Source organism: Episyrphus balteatus, chromosome 4, assembly GCF_945859705.1.
Source record: "Episyrphus balteatus chromosome 4, idEpiBalt1.1, whole genome shotgun sequence".
Classification (NCBI taxonomy): domain Eukaryota; kingdom Metazoa; phylum Arthropoda; class Insecta; order Diptera; family Syrphidae; genus Episyrphus; species Episyrphus balteatus.
In genome coordinates, this window is record NC_079137.1 from 60,522,746 (window position 1) to 60,538,230 (window position 15,485).

At 29.7% G+C, this 15,485-nt stretch overlaps 2 protein-coding genes across 3 annotated transcripts in view; one reads left to right on the forward strand and one right to left on the reverse strand.

The window, feature by feature from the left end:
- Window positions 1-15,485, reverse strand: part of LOC129919295 (uncharacterized) — a 66,133-nt gene that overhangs the window by 34,697 nt on the left and 15,951 nt on the right. The gene's annotated exons all lie outside the window — the stretch shown is intronic.
- Window positions 1-15,485, forward strand: part of LOC129917845 (CD151 antigen-like) — an 85,460-nt gene that overhangs the window by 16,295 nt on the left and 53,680 nt on the right. The window contains exon 1 of one of the 2 annotated variants that reach the window (XM_055998028.1): window positions 12,476-13,200. The exons of the other annotated variant lie outside the window; for it this stretch is intronic. The gene's annotated coding sequence lies outside the window, so the exon portion shown is untranslated. Of the gene's footprint in view, window positions 1-12,475; window positions 13,201-15,485 lie in introns of those variants that run through there. 2 annotated transcript variants of the gene reach the window in all.

Here is a 15,485-nt window from a genome sequence, read left to right on the forward strand (position 1 = left end):
TTAAATTACATTATGAAAAGTATTAAAATTCTTAACAAAAATCCCTTCTCATCAATCTTTCTTCGCAAAAAATGAGAATATCATTCATATTATTCAAATGAGTTTAACATATTCTGGGTCATTCATCTCAAAGTGTGCCCCCTTTAAATTGTTAAACCGTACCGCTCTTTAATTGCCGCCTCTTTTACTAAAACCAAATTGTCCAGTTCAACGGTTCAAAATAACACAAAAAATCATTCTTACCAACAGACACACAACGACGAAATGACCACGACGACGACACTCTGAAAATTTCATTGTTATAACCTGCGGCAAAAATCTGTCGGACAAAGATCATTAAAGTTATGTTTTTTCTTTGCTGTCAAAATGACGTTTAAGTTATAAATTGATGCCAATAGGTGTCGCATTTTGGCAGCAGCAACAGCTACCATTAAAATTCAGGCAGCTGCTGCTGCTGTTGTTGGTTTTTGTTTATGCATACGACAACGTACATTCAGCGTTCATTACTTAATTGCTTGACTTTTTGGCTTGTTTTTATTTGCAACTTGGCAAAATGAGTACCAAACGGATGGCATCATCATTTTTGAAGACCTCAACCATCAATCAAAATTTTACAGATACGACTACACATAACCTTAAACCTAAAAAAAACTAAAGATACGATGCGAGATAAAATGGAGCTTCTGTCCTGTGTTTGTGTATTCTCAGTATAAGATCTTCTCTTGGTTGGAAAAGATTCTAACTAATGTGGGATTTATGGTTCGTTGAATAGGTAGTTAGGTTTTTTAATAACTTGGAATAAGTAATCTTCTATGGCAACTAGTTCAACCGGTTGCTAGAGTATGAACATGAAGACAGAAGGACAACATACAAAATGACTTTAGTCATTAAACTATGCTAATTTTAAAGAATTTTTTTTACATCATTTTAACAAGAGCCACTAAATGTTGGCAAAATTTCAAATGACCCATAAAAATCTGTTTACTAATTTGGTTTGATGTTCTAAGCTTTTAATGAAATGCTATGAAACTTTTCAATAGAAACAGTAAGCGAAATTTAAGAAGAATTAGGTAGTTATATGATTAAGTTGCCACTTTAAAAGTTGCAAACAAGAGGTTTCGAAACCCGATTCTAATTTCGGACGTTAATGGTTAAGCAGAAAAACTTAAAACTAGTTTCTTATACCTTTGGTCATGAATCATGATTAATACATCATAAGTCAGTTATTTCTTTAAATTTCAGAAACTTCATCAAGCCACTTTGCTTTTTATTAAATTTGTTTTTTCAAAATGAAACCACACTACACATATTGAGAAAAAGTGTAAATAGGACAATTTTTACACTGAAAAAAAAACTAAATTTAATTTTTAAGAGGTTGGTAATTTGAAAAAAGTTTTTTTTGTCATATTTTTTGAACAAAGGGTGGGCTAAAGAAAATAAGTGATGTAATTTGTTTTAACTACCATGTTAGTTTAAAAAGTACTAAAAAGTACTATTCATGTACTGAAAAGAAATCAACTCACACAACATTTTATAATTGTTGTTACTTTTGAAAAAAGTTTGGATAAATTATACAAAAAAAAAAATAAATGATTTTTACACTTGAAAAAATATTTGTATAATATACATATATATTTGTAAGCTTCTTAACAGGAATGTTATATGCACTACATTCAAACGAACTAAGAAGTCTAAATAAAATAAAGAACACTTAATGTGTAATGCCTACACCAGTGGATTTACTTTTTCTAAATTATAAATTAAAAAGGTCACTGTGGTGTATGCGTACTTTTTTTTTGTGATGTGAATACAAAATATTGCTTCCATAATTTTTCAACCAATGCACAGTGTGTCGTCCCCTTATGATAAATCATTTTTCTTTTTGTTAAAAATTAATATTTTTGCTATCCCATTAGCACCCAAGTGTAGTAAAAATTAAAAATAATATATTTTTATGATATTTTCTGTTTATTTAGATAAAAGTTAAGATATATAGGAAAAAAAATTATTTTTAAAAATTGTTGGTAAGGAGTTATGGGGGTGTACTTTTTTTAGTACAATGGGATCATGCATACCATATTAATTTTCATAAATATTAGAATTTTCAAAACACTCTTTCGCAATGTATAGTGCAAAATTGCACATTCAACAGCAACATTTTAACCATAAATGACATTTGAGACACTTTAATTGATTAGGCAGTTTTTTTTTAAAGAAACTGTTGTCTAGCGCTCTCTATAATGCGATTTTTGACTTTTGAGGTATTGGAGTGTTAGTGCTTTTGTAATTTTAAGTCGAACATTACGGTAGCCGTAGCTCTATTATTTTTATGTTGTCATCATCAATGTCTTCTTCATCTGTCATACTACCCAATGGTCAAGAAATCAGGGATATAAGGCCCAGGGACATAACCTCGCACGTACAACAAACCCTATAGTGTGTCCACCATTGTTTACACACCATTATTGCTTACATATTATACAGTGCTTGCACTCAGTATAAGTGAAATATGTTTAGGAGGGGAAAGAGGGCATGCTTCCCAGCAACCCCTGCTTGGACGCACTATTGGATATGGGGTAGGTGCGAAGTTGGTTGTATGCAAAGTTCCTTTGCATTTGAAGAATCTGGAATTAAAGAATCCTTTTGTTGGATACCTTTTGAAAACAAATATGCTTGGTGGGGTATAACTCCATAAAATTCTGGTATGGACTGATGTCGGGCATAAGTACAAAATTGAATTTGCTATTTGGGACTAATGTCCCACTTGAGTAGGTCATAAGCCCCATAAAAGTGGGCGTAATTACCCTGAGCCTTATTTCCCTGAGCCAACTATAAGCTTTTACTACTTCCGCATTGTTATCGACTTGTTCTAGGACAGCACCAACATTTTGGAAAAGTTTTTCATACAAATTTATACTGGGGATAGTTATAAAATCCATTCAAAGTACTTGAAAGAAAAATGTATGTATGATCCCACTGTGCTTTTTAAAGTACATTTAACTTTAGCTTTGCTTATCTCCGTATTTATGTATAAAAATATGATAAAATTTGTTATTTTCTTAATTTTGGGTTTATTTCCAATTGATTATTGCAGAAAAAAGCAAAGCATTTGGTCTATTAATTTTTTTTTTATACCTATAAAAACTTTTTCGACCGTAGCAAAAAGAAAAATAATTTAAAATGCTTTGCGCGAAAAGACAATTGCGTACACCCTAATTCAATTTTTTAAAAATATATGTATTGGAAAAATCAAAAACACTCAGTTAAATCTAAAAAGCATCTTAAAACGAATATTTTATGTCCCCGACTGCTTTTGCATGCACATAATGTCAATGCATTTCACTGTACTTTAAAAAGTACAATGGGAGAGAATGGGTTAAAATATAATTTAGAAGTGTCAACTCATATGAAAACATATTTATCTTACAAAATAACCCAGGTTATGTATTCAAAATATGATCCGAAACATGAGTACCTCGGAAATCGAAAATATTTTGAGAAATTTATGCGAAGCTTTGAGAGTGTATATTTCACGTTTGGTGAATGTTTGAAAAATTTTGTAAATGTTATTTTGTTTATTTGAGTGTTGTTGCAAAACGTACAACAAAAAAAATTTTAATTTATAAAATTATAAATGAGTTATTAAAATTTCTGTGATAAATAGCCAAACAAATTTTTTTTTTAAATTTTTAAACTTAATTAAAAAAAAAAAAACATTGAAAATCATATAGATATTTTTTTTATATTATTTTGCCTTAGGTCTATACTTAATATTGGCAAAGTCTGGTCTGCTTCTGTTTGCGATTACCAGAGATATTTACATTTATGTGCTACCAGTCAAGTACTCAAAATAATTCATTTTTTGAGAAACAGCTCCAAGGGGATCACAAAAATAAAAACATCGATGTTTTTAATAATTTTTAACCATAAACAAGTAACAAAAAGCTGTTTATGTAATTAAAAATATTTTACATATTGTTTTCAACAAAAAAAAAATTATATTTTTCTGCATACTAAATTTTTAATATAATTACTTGACCCGGCCGAACTCTACTGTGTATTGCAGCATATTCACCAACCTCGCCGATATAAGAAGTTACGAAAATGCCAATAAAACGTCATTTCAAAATTTGAAAGCGATTGACAAAAAACTATTCGAGATTTGCTATGAAACGCAAATATACACACGATTTTTTTGTATAGAGAAGATAAACAAAACAAGTTGACTTCCACTTAAGTTTTCTCAAAGTAAAAAAAAAAGATTTTAACAGGCTTTAAAAGAAAACACTTAGGTCTTTCAGAAACTTCCACAAATTTATTTAAAATAAATCACCACGTTCAAGAATATAACCTCAAAAACTATTAAAAAACGACATTTCAGATTTTCTAACGGGAATATTTCAAAAACGTGATATGATAGAATTTGTCTGACTTCGGATTCGAGTTCAGCACACCAAAAACCTTACGAAAAGTATATTTTGGTTTATATATAATAAAAAAATTAATTTTGCTCACCAGTGTCTTCTTCAAAAAATGTTAATTTCATAAATTATACAAAAAAAAAAGTTATAGGTTGTTCAATTTGTTAATTTGTAACTTTTTTTTCTATTCCTGCCATAAACACACAAATAAAAAATATCAAAACTCCAAAAACTTAGCTGCAAGTATTTATGATAAAATGTTGTATGGGTTCGACACACTGTGCAATGGTAGGATAAAAAAATAAAAGTTGGGCTATCCTGGACTGGGTTTAAAACCATGATTTTAAAATAACGATTTTTTCACAGCAAAAAAATCATAGCTTTTTCGGTTTCTGATATTTATTTTATTTTATTTGTATCTTTTGAAAAAAATGGTGGGATAGAGAAAAAAGTTGAGCTATCCTGGTCTTACGTTGGGCTAACGAACCAAAGTGCAAAACAAACAATTTGTACACTGAATAAAGAAAATTATTTTTTGTGATTTTTGAGGTATCATCTTCATCATATAATAAAACGGCAAACACTTATTTTGTGGTACAAAATACGTGGTCCACAAAAACCGAATTGGCATAAATTATATACCCAACGATAGGAAATTTTATCTAGATGTGCAGAATGTATACTTTATTTATGTTTTTTTTTTACCGAAATAGATAAAAACAATAAATTAAAATTGAGGAAAAAAACAAAAACAAATGTGCTGAACCACGCCCTCTCCCTTCTGGAAGTGGAAACTTCTAAAAACAAAGACGAGAACCTTCGAAGACATTCTCGAATTTCGAATAAAATTAAGTGTTGCATATTCTTAGTAGTAAATAAAGTGATTTATATAGTGTGCTTATTTGAGCATAAATAGAAGTTACAATTGGCACTCGAATTTTGAGTGCGGGGTCGGCTAGTAAAAATAATTCCGTTATATTTTTAGAACTGAGTGGGCTAGCGAAAAAAAATCTTGGACTATCCTGTGCTAATCTTGGGCAATCGAACCAGGCAGGTTTGAAAAAAAACTAGCATTTTGGGGCTGCCAACTTTACATAGCCAAATAACGTGTACAAGAAAAGAAAATTATATTTCCAACAACTTTTATCTGAAATTTTTTTCGGTTGAACTAAAAGTTTCGGAGATACATGCGGAATCACGTTTTTCAAAATGGCGGATTTTGTCAAAGGGTGGCATTCCAAAATACCTAGTACCCTTTTTTTAGATCTGAAATAAATCAGCCTTCCTGTATTTCGTTCCAAAAGCCTTTTTTTTACTAAGTTGTTGATCGTTTCTGCTTATCGTATCTTCGAACGTATTAGTTCGTAGAATTGAAATTACTAAATCTTTTAAAACTTTTTATACACAAATATTGTAAAAGTATTTTTGTAAAAATAAAAATTCATTTACCAAAGAAAAAAAAAAAACAGCTTTTAAATGAATTTAAGTTAAAAAAAGGTGCATTTTAAAACAAAAATAATCAAAATCATTTTTTTAGAAAATATTTTTGTATGAATAAATCTACAAGATTGGAATTAATATTTAAAGAACTATTAATTACCTATATCTTAAAAAAAAAATTAAAAAAAAACAATCTACATGCCGTTTTTAAAGAAATTTAATTTTTAAACCAAATTAAATTTTTTTTTTTCTAAAAATCAAAAAAAATATTTTTTATTAAGTTTTGTTTCTTTATTAATTTATAAAATACAATGATTGGATCCTATCTTTGAATTTAAATGAAAAGACTGTCAGTTAGAATTTTTTAATAAATTTTATAACCAAGGTGGATCAAATTTTTTTTCTTCAACTGTAATTTTTCAGATTTAATCTTGAATTAAATAGACTCTGTCTCCTCAAACAAACTTTCACATATTCACCTACAATTTTATAATGACTTGTAGAAAATGTAATAGAATGATTCTCTCATGTCATAGTGGTACTTAAACTCATCTCAAAACTATTTAATCTGAGATTAAATCGATCATTAAAAATTAAAATTAGCTAAATCATTGAGTAGGAGTTCCACATGTATGTACACTTAGCAAGTAGCAACAACATTCAATGAAAATGAAAGAGTTTCTATTAGAGTTGTATATTAATGTTCTCCCCTCTATTAAAAAAAAAAAACACTCATTTCCGGACGTAAACGTTGCGTTGCAGTAAAAATAAAAATTATTACAAAAAATATTTTGTATTGACTTTGTATGTTTTTATAGCTGAAAAGATACATAAACAAAAACATTCACTATAAAGCTGTAATTCTTTAGTTTTTTTATTTTTATTTATTTTTTATTCGAGGTCAGTCAGTTGTTGTTTTATAGTAAAAAATCTATCAGAGTTTGTATTCTTTATATGAATGAATTTTAAGAGAAAAATTCCTAAAACGGAAATCCGTCCAAAGAATTTTGAGCAATGAATCAAATAGATTGGCGTTATTTTCGAATACATAATTGTTTATTTTTTTGAATATAAACAAATATTAAAACAACTGCCACTCGAAAAATATGGAAATAGTGAGAATTCAATAAAATTTAGCTTTTGGATGCTATCCAAACATTTTATCTGACAATGAAATCGAATGGAAAATAAACAATTAAGTTGAAATTGTAAAACAATTGAGTTGTTAATTTTGTAGATTTTGTTTTGTTTTAATGGGGAACGTGTGTTTAATGCTCTTGGTGGGAATCAGGATCAATATTTTATTGATTTTTTTTAAAGAATTTAATCTGATTAAAATGTTAAATCTTATCTCAAAATAATCGATAAAAATAGTTGACTCATTCTTCTATTGTTAATTAATTTTTGTAATAAACTATAATAGAGTCCTATTTCAAACTTGAAGAGAAAGACCACCAACAAATTTTAGTACCTAGTTTTGTATAGGTACCTACCACCAACAATAAATCACAAAATGACGACATGGGTCAATAATAAAATTTAACTTTTTTTTTTGTTATCTATGAAATCTTTATTTCTCATTAGCATATTATAATTCAGTGGCGCTTTGATAAATTAAAATTAAACATAAAAATTGTTTTGTTGTTGTTGTTTTAACGAATTTTTATATTCTGACAGTTTGACAAAGGTTTAAAATTTTTAACATGTTATATGTGGGTTGGGATTTTTTTTTAACTAGCGATTAAAATCAAACGCTTGTCTATTATTCAAACAGTCATCAATAAAAATGGAACACAAAAAAAAAAAAAAATAATATCTACCCACATAAGGTCATAAAATATATTTCTAATAAATTTTTAATTAGCGAGAATGTACCCAATTTATACTTTTTCAACTTTCACCAAAATCTATATTTTTTTTATTAACTATGTATTTCAGTTTTAACATTTAACATTTATATTATATTGACAAAGAAAGAAATAGTTGTAAATAGTAAAATAAGTTTTAAGGATGGGAAAGACACTTTGAAGTCTTAAGCCTAATAAATTAAGCCTTAAGTAAAGCTTGTTAAACTTTAAGTTGACATTGAAATAGTACATTTTTGGGATTAACTAAAAATTAAAAAAAAAAAAAAAAAATTATTTTATGGTAAAAGTTGCCTAGATTATAACAAAATTTTGTCTTTAATTTAAAAAAAAGTTCACTTCGTAAAAAAACTTAATAAAACAATATAAAATTTGATTTTTAACCCTCTGTAGGCACACCTCTTTCTTGTGACGTGATAGGCACACGGGTGCGAATTTGGTTTATACTTTTTCATGTCGCTAGAACTTTTTTCGGTCACAATCAGCGATGCCAACTCAGGCATTGAGGCTTATTTTTTGACAAAAAGGCATAATTGTTTTCATTCCACTCTTGATTTATGTTTTAAAAGTTTCTTATAATTTTTTGAATATTTTGATAAAAAAAAAACTTAAAATTAATATATTACATATATTTTAAATAAAAGTTGTTCGAAATTTTATTTCCAGAATTCGTTTTTACCATTTAACTCTTGGTAGTGTTTAATTTTTCGAAGAATTGTGTGCACACTTATCAATTTTACTTGAAAAGAAGCAAATTGACCATGAAGTGGAACAATTTATTGCTGATGTGCAACAGGCCGCTGAAGAAAGTACTCCAACATTTTCTAATATAAGACAAAATGAAATAAAATATCCTTTAGAGATAAGAGAGTTGATAATAGAAAAAAGAAGAGCTCGAAGAAAATGGCAAAATACTAGATTTCCAGATGATAAAACAACGTTTAACCGTATAAGCAACAATCTTAAAAAACAAATTTATAAATTCAAAAATGATTCACTCAGTACATTCCTAAAGAATTTAACGACTGATGCTTCAACCGATTTTTCGCTATGGAAAGCAGCCAAGCGCCTGAAAAGACCGCAGTTACTAAACTCTCCCTTGAAATCTCAAGATGGGAAATGGATCGGTAACCCAAAAGAAAAAGCTAACCTTTTCGCGGAGCATCTTGCGAATGTTTTTAAGCCATACCCAACAAACGCGGCTGAAAATAGCTTACAGCTTGTTGATAAGATAGATGAAAGTGAAATACCAATTGTAAGATTAAAAGAAATAAAAAGTATGTGTTTACATCAACTATCAAATAAAAAATCACCAGGTTACGATCTTATTACTGCTCAGGTTATGAAAGAAAAGCCTTTGAAAGCCTTCATAAAACTCCAATATATAATAAATGCATGCCTTAAGCAACGGTATGTCCCACACCATTGGAACATTGCTGAAGTTATTGTCATACCCAAGCAAGGTAAGCCACCTACAGAAGTGACGTCTTACAGACCAATATCGCTTATACCAATTATGGCAAAAGTTTTTGAAAAACTGCTTCTGAAGAGACTTAGCAAAATTATAGAAGAAAGAAGGTTAATCCCAAATCATCAGTTTGGCTTTAGAAATAAACATTCCACGATAGACCAAGTTCATAGAATAACGGATGTAATAGAAAAAGCATTAGAAGAAAAACAAGTATGTTCAGCTATTTTCTTAGATGTTGCTCAAGCCTTTGACAAGGTTTGGCATGAGGGACTTGAGTACAAACTGCAAAGGGATCTTCCCAGACAGTACTATGAAATATTAAAATCGTACATCTCAGACCGATTGTTTAGAGTAAGGTACGATCAAGAATATTCGGAATTGAAGAAAATAGAAGCCGGTGTACCACAAGGAAGTGTCCTAGGTCCTACCCTGTATTTACTATACACAAGGGATATCCCAGTTGGGAATCACACCATAATGGCTACTTTTGCAGATGATACCGCAATTTTGGTACCCGACAAATGTGTCTCTAGGGGAGCAGTAAAGCTGCAATATGCCGTCGACACAGTCAGAGATTGGACCGAAAAATGGCGTATCAAACTCAATGAAACAAAATCTTCACATATAAACTTTACAAATAAAAAGATAAACAATATTCCAATATTCATTAATAATCAAGCTGTACCTTACGCCAATACGACCAAATACCTTGGAATGACTTTGGATGCAAAGCTAAAGTGGAAAGAGCACATCAAAAAGAAAAGAGAAGAACTAAACTTGAAATATAGAAAAATGTACTGGTTACTTGGTAACAACTCTGATTTATCAACCCAAAACAAAATAATGCTGTATAATCAAGTACTAAAGCCTGTTTGGACCTATGGTATCCAATTATGGGGCTGTACAAAGAAAACAAATACCGAAATCATCCAAAAATTCCAAAACAAAGTCCTTCGTGGAATAGTTAATGCACCTTGGTACATAAGAAATAGCGATCTACATCGTGACTTACAAATAGAAACGGTTACAGAAGTTGTTAAAAAATACGCAGTATCCCATAATCAGAGACTGCAATGTCATACCAATTCTGAAATGGTGTCCGTCTTGAATACTAGAAACCATGTTCGGAGATTAAGAAGAACCAAGCCTCATGAGCTTATGGTCTAAAAAAACATGGGAAAGTATTAAAAGTTTAAACTTCCCCCAAAGTGATTTTACAAAGTTAAGAAAGAAAAATCTGTTGTCGATCTCTCAAGATTGGTCCTGATAAAGAGGTGGTTTTAGTGGTTAAGAGTCCCACACTACTTGGTGTCGAATACTGCCAAGTGTCTTTTGAAGATTTCCTCCCGTCAAAAAAAAAAAAAAAAAAAACTTTTGAAAGAAGAAAAATATTTTTTGGACCGTTATTAACGGTACCTACTTGCCATAGAAACGATTTCTTAATGAAAACGACACAGCCGATTTTAATGAAAATTTTTACATAAAAAGGTTTATACTGATATTAAAACTAAGAAAACTTAAAAAAAAATTATCTTGGATTAAACAAAAAAATTATTTTTTTTTTTTTGAAAAACAATTTTTTTTAAAGTTATTTAATGAATTTTATGTGTCAATCTTTAAATACGAGAGCAATTCGCAATTTAAATTAAAACCATTGTACCATGGCGTTTTCCATTGAACCAAAACATTGATGTACCGTCGACGAGCCGGCAATAGTTTTTTTCTCAAACGTTTTCCAACGGAAAAAGTATTGATGTTTTTTGCCGACGAATTGATTCTTTTTCGTCTTTTAATACGAATCTACTCATATTTTTACACTGATTTTAACACGCACTACAAATTTGACAGTTTTGCAAACTTCAAACGAAATTATTATTTAAGGAAAAAGAAATTGGAAGAGAATTCGTTGTTTTTATTAATAAATAATAAATAATCTTACCTACAGTGCAGTGGAAAAAAAGGTATTTTTCTTGTTTTTTGAAAATATTATTGTCTTATTTTTTTTTTTTTTTGAAAATTGAGCTTGGGTTTGGTGGTTTGGATTTAAATTTTTTTCCGCATACAACGCCACATATTTTGTTTTCTTTTTGAAAACATATATTTTCCGTATAGGTGTAGAAAAAAATGTATTTGATTGTGGTTGCCATATAAAAACTAAAATTTTTTGGTAGATGGTCTGACCCACAAAAATGTTTTGAGAATATAATATTCGTTCCTTCGGGGCCCCCTGAGAATGGGGTCCCTGGGCACGGGCCCCGTGTGCCCTTATGGTAAAGACGGCATTGGTCACGTAGGTACAAAAAATACCTTCCGGATTGAATCCTTTGGCTGTCTTTTCAACCAAGAAAAGGAAGAGACAAGTTTCAGTGAAAGGTTTTTTGATATTTTGATTTTTGCAAATATGAAATTCTTTTGCAGAAATGCACAAATAGTTTTGAACTAACTTTTAGGTCGTCTTAAAATTATTTATTTATTTTTTGAAAACAAAAGTTTGAGGATCAAAATGTTTGCGGATATACAAATCTTGGAAAACCGAACTTGATGACAGATTTTGAAAACAATTGATTTTAGGACTTAGATTATTTTGTGATAAGAAGAACGGATTTAAAGCTGATACAATTTTCTATTTTGGAAAAACAAAAAATGGTTTTCAAGAGATTCTTTTTTATAATCGTCGATTTCGTAAAAATTGAGTAATTTTTTTAAAAGAAGTTTCAAGGGTATTATACATCGTTCTTACTTAAAAATAAAAATCATTAAAAGCTAAAATCAATAAAATCAACAAAGTCTGAAAAATTGGAGTAGTTTCGGCAGTTTCGCCAAATCGAAAATTTTGTTTTACAAAAGCTTTTTTTTTTCAAAATTGCATTCCAATATTAAAAACCTTTTTTCCTTTCCTTTATTGAATATTACATTCTATTTCTATAAGACGGATGTTTTGAATAACACTTCCTTTTTCTTTTAAAAAAATGTTCATTGCAAAATAATATAGAACTATTTCCGTTTAGTAAACATGCCCCAATAAGTTCACACCATTTATAAAAGTCTTATGTCCATCATCATCCAACATTATACCATATCTCAAATCGTTCCTGTTAAACAAATCACAAAGTCAGCTGTTATTTCCCATCCCACGATTTGTTTACATTTTTCAATTCTATATTATTCCAAACAGTCGATAAGGTAGTTTCACTAAAAAAATTCATTCATTCAACTCCGACAGCCGACACAAAAATGATTTCTCTTTGACGATGCGCAAAGGGGCACAAAGCAGACAACACACTATCGGCTTCGGCACTGTTGGTTGTTCGTTATTTTTAGTTTCAATCAGTCTTGCAACGTAGTTCTTCGGACTCAGTTTAGACGTGTTTACACGCCGAATGATAATTCTACCAACCTTTTTATAGGCACTAAAAACATTTATTTAAATTATTTAAATAAATGTATGGTACCATTAAATATTTATGAGTGATTTTATATTAGCGAACAAAATGTGTTGGTGAAAACACACTAAATTGTGTCAAATTGATGTAAATTTTTTAAACTTTTATAGTTTTTTTGTCTCCATAAAAAAAGTTCGTATCTTTACCCTTTTTTTGTGTAGGTAGTCTTTTATTTACTTGCCCCTTAAAATTAGCAAATTAAATATTTGTTTTCTTATTTTCTCCTTATCTGACGTTCGATATTATATCAATATTTTTCGATGAGTGCTTGTGTCAAAAATAATTATAGCAGCTGTACTACATTTATGATAGACAGATAGTTACGTGATACGTGAATAATAATTGCAAAACCAAGGGTTTTTTGCTAGCATATTTGCTTTACCCAACCTTCACCTTAAAATAAAAGTGTTGTCTAGTGTTTATCTAGTCTTAAGTGTGCAAAGTGCCAATTCTATATTTAAGTGAATGCTGCCGTTTTAGTTCACAGTTATTAAAAAATAATAATTCGCGCAACTCACTATCAATTTGAAATTGTGTGTGTTCGGGGGAAAAAGTTCAAGGTTTGTGTTGTTTGTTATTTAAAAAAAAAAAATTTGTTACACTTTGTTATCTCTATAGAAGCGTTATCGGTTCAATATTATAGTTAACTGGGGAGCATCTTATTTTCATTATAAAATTAGTTTCGAATTGGTTAACGAAGGTCGTTATATAAATCCATGAAAAAATTTTAAAAAACATCCGTCGAATTTTGAATGCGTTCATTAATTAGTGCATTCAGCAAAAAGCGATCTGTTTGTTTTACCTTTTTTAAAAGACAAGAGAACATAGATAAATTATTGTAATTAGCATTTTTAAACTGTCATTATTTTAAAAGTATTTTATTAATAAAGTCGGGAATAACTTTAAATTATAGTGCACTGCATTAAATTGTGTGGGTGGTAAAGTTTTCAATACCTACATAAAAACAAAAAATCATAGACAAACCCATAATAAATAGGTGGCTTTTGTTTATTTAAGTACTTAAGTGACTTGTGGTTAATCGTTAGACAGTCTATATAATTATTATCAATTCTGATGTCATAGTTATAAAATTTTATACCTTTTTAAGCTTCAAAGTCTAAGGTTTTTTCGTCTATTCTGACGTATAGCTTAATGACCATCTATTATATCGATTTAGTTATATTTCTCTTCTTTCAACCTACAAAAGGTTCATTTTTGTGTGTATTTTTATGACCAGAAGCTTAATACACAAAAAAATGTTATGCTTTAGCTTTAATTTATTTGTTTTTCCAATTTGACTGATAAGTTAAGTAGTGTGGGTTGAAAAAAATTTCTCTCTGAAATATGCCGGCTAGAGGTTGGATGTTGTTCTGTCGATAGTGATAGTTTTGTGTGATTATTAAGTAGACAAACAAACGCAAACGTCACAATGGAAAATTGGAACAAACGTAGGTGGGTCTTTTATATTTTTGATGTTTAGCTTTTTGGGTCTAAATAAACAAAATATTTAGGAGGCCTTTTTTTATTATTGCGAGTTTTGAGGTGAGGTTTTTTTTTTGTTTTTGTTATTTTTTGTGACACAGTTTTGTTTTTTTTTTTAATGATGATAGGGTTATGAAATTCCTGGAAGGATTTGATTTTGATATGGTTCTTAAATACCTACATTTAACAAATATTTGCCTTGGTTAAGTTTGTTCTTCATTCTGGAACACTCTCACTTTATGGGTTTACATTATGGAGTTTTTTTTTTTTTGCTTAATAACATTAAATGGCCGTGTTCTAGTGGAAGTGGTATAGTCTTGTCATGAGAAGAAATTTTGTACACAATCAACTAAGCATCCTTCACCTTCAAAGGAACCTTCAAAGAAACGCGGTTAATGTATAAAATGTAGTTTAAACAAACGTCAAACTATTACTTCGATGAATTTGACATTTACTGATCTCTTTGAAAAAAAAAATGCAGGACCTCTGCAAATTATTTTTCTGTAAAACAAATCATTTTACCACTTTTTCTTTTAACGGCCAAAAAACTATTTTAAAGGGGATAAACTACCTAAGAGTTAATTTCTAGCGATTCTTAATGGAGCGAACTTTCAAGAAAATGAATCTAGTTTAAATATAAACAGGTAGGTACCTACTCGTGTATAGAACAACACTATAACAACTTTAGTTCCACAAAATTAGTTATAATGTTTATGGCAGTTAAGGCAAATCGATTCAAAGAAGACGAAAAAACAGATATCTCAAAGACGAACAAAATTGAGTTAGCTAGTTTTTGCATTCAGGTGACGATGTAGTAATGAATGTACTAGATCATCTACTTACGAGTAGTCTACGACATTCAATTCTGTGTTGAACTTATAGCCGCGTTATATTAGGTATATCCTGAGTAAATTAATATTTAACACATGATCCTCTGCTCGAGCTTATATAATTTTAAGTTGGTAGTACTAGATTTTTGACTCATGAGAAGTTTTTCATCTCCGAAGTAACGCAGCTGATATTGTTGATATTCTTCTTGTCGTTTCTCCTAATAGAAAAGACAGCTTTAAAGTAATAAAGTGTAACCCGTGCTATTTACAAGAGCTATCGGTACCATAAACAATCTGTGATACTACCCGAAAGAAACTGTGATAAATATTGAGAAACCTGTGATAAATATAGTACTTGTGTAATGTGGCTAACCGTGATACAAACCGGGACAACCCGTTACGATTCCGCAGTAATCTATTATTTTTTCGGAACGTTATAGTCCATCGAGTGACCCATGATATATTTCGAAGCAATCCGTACTACTTAACGAGAGGGTGTCTGTGATTAATGTCAAGCAAACGGCGGCGATGAT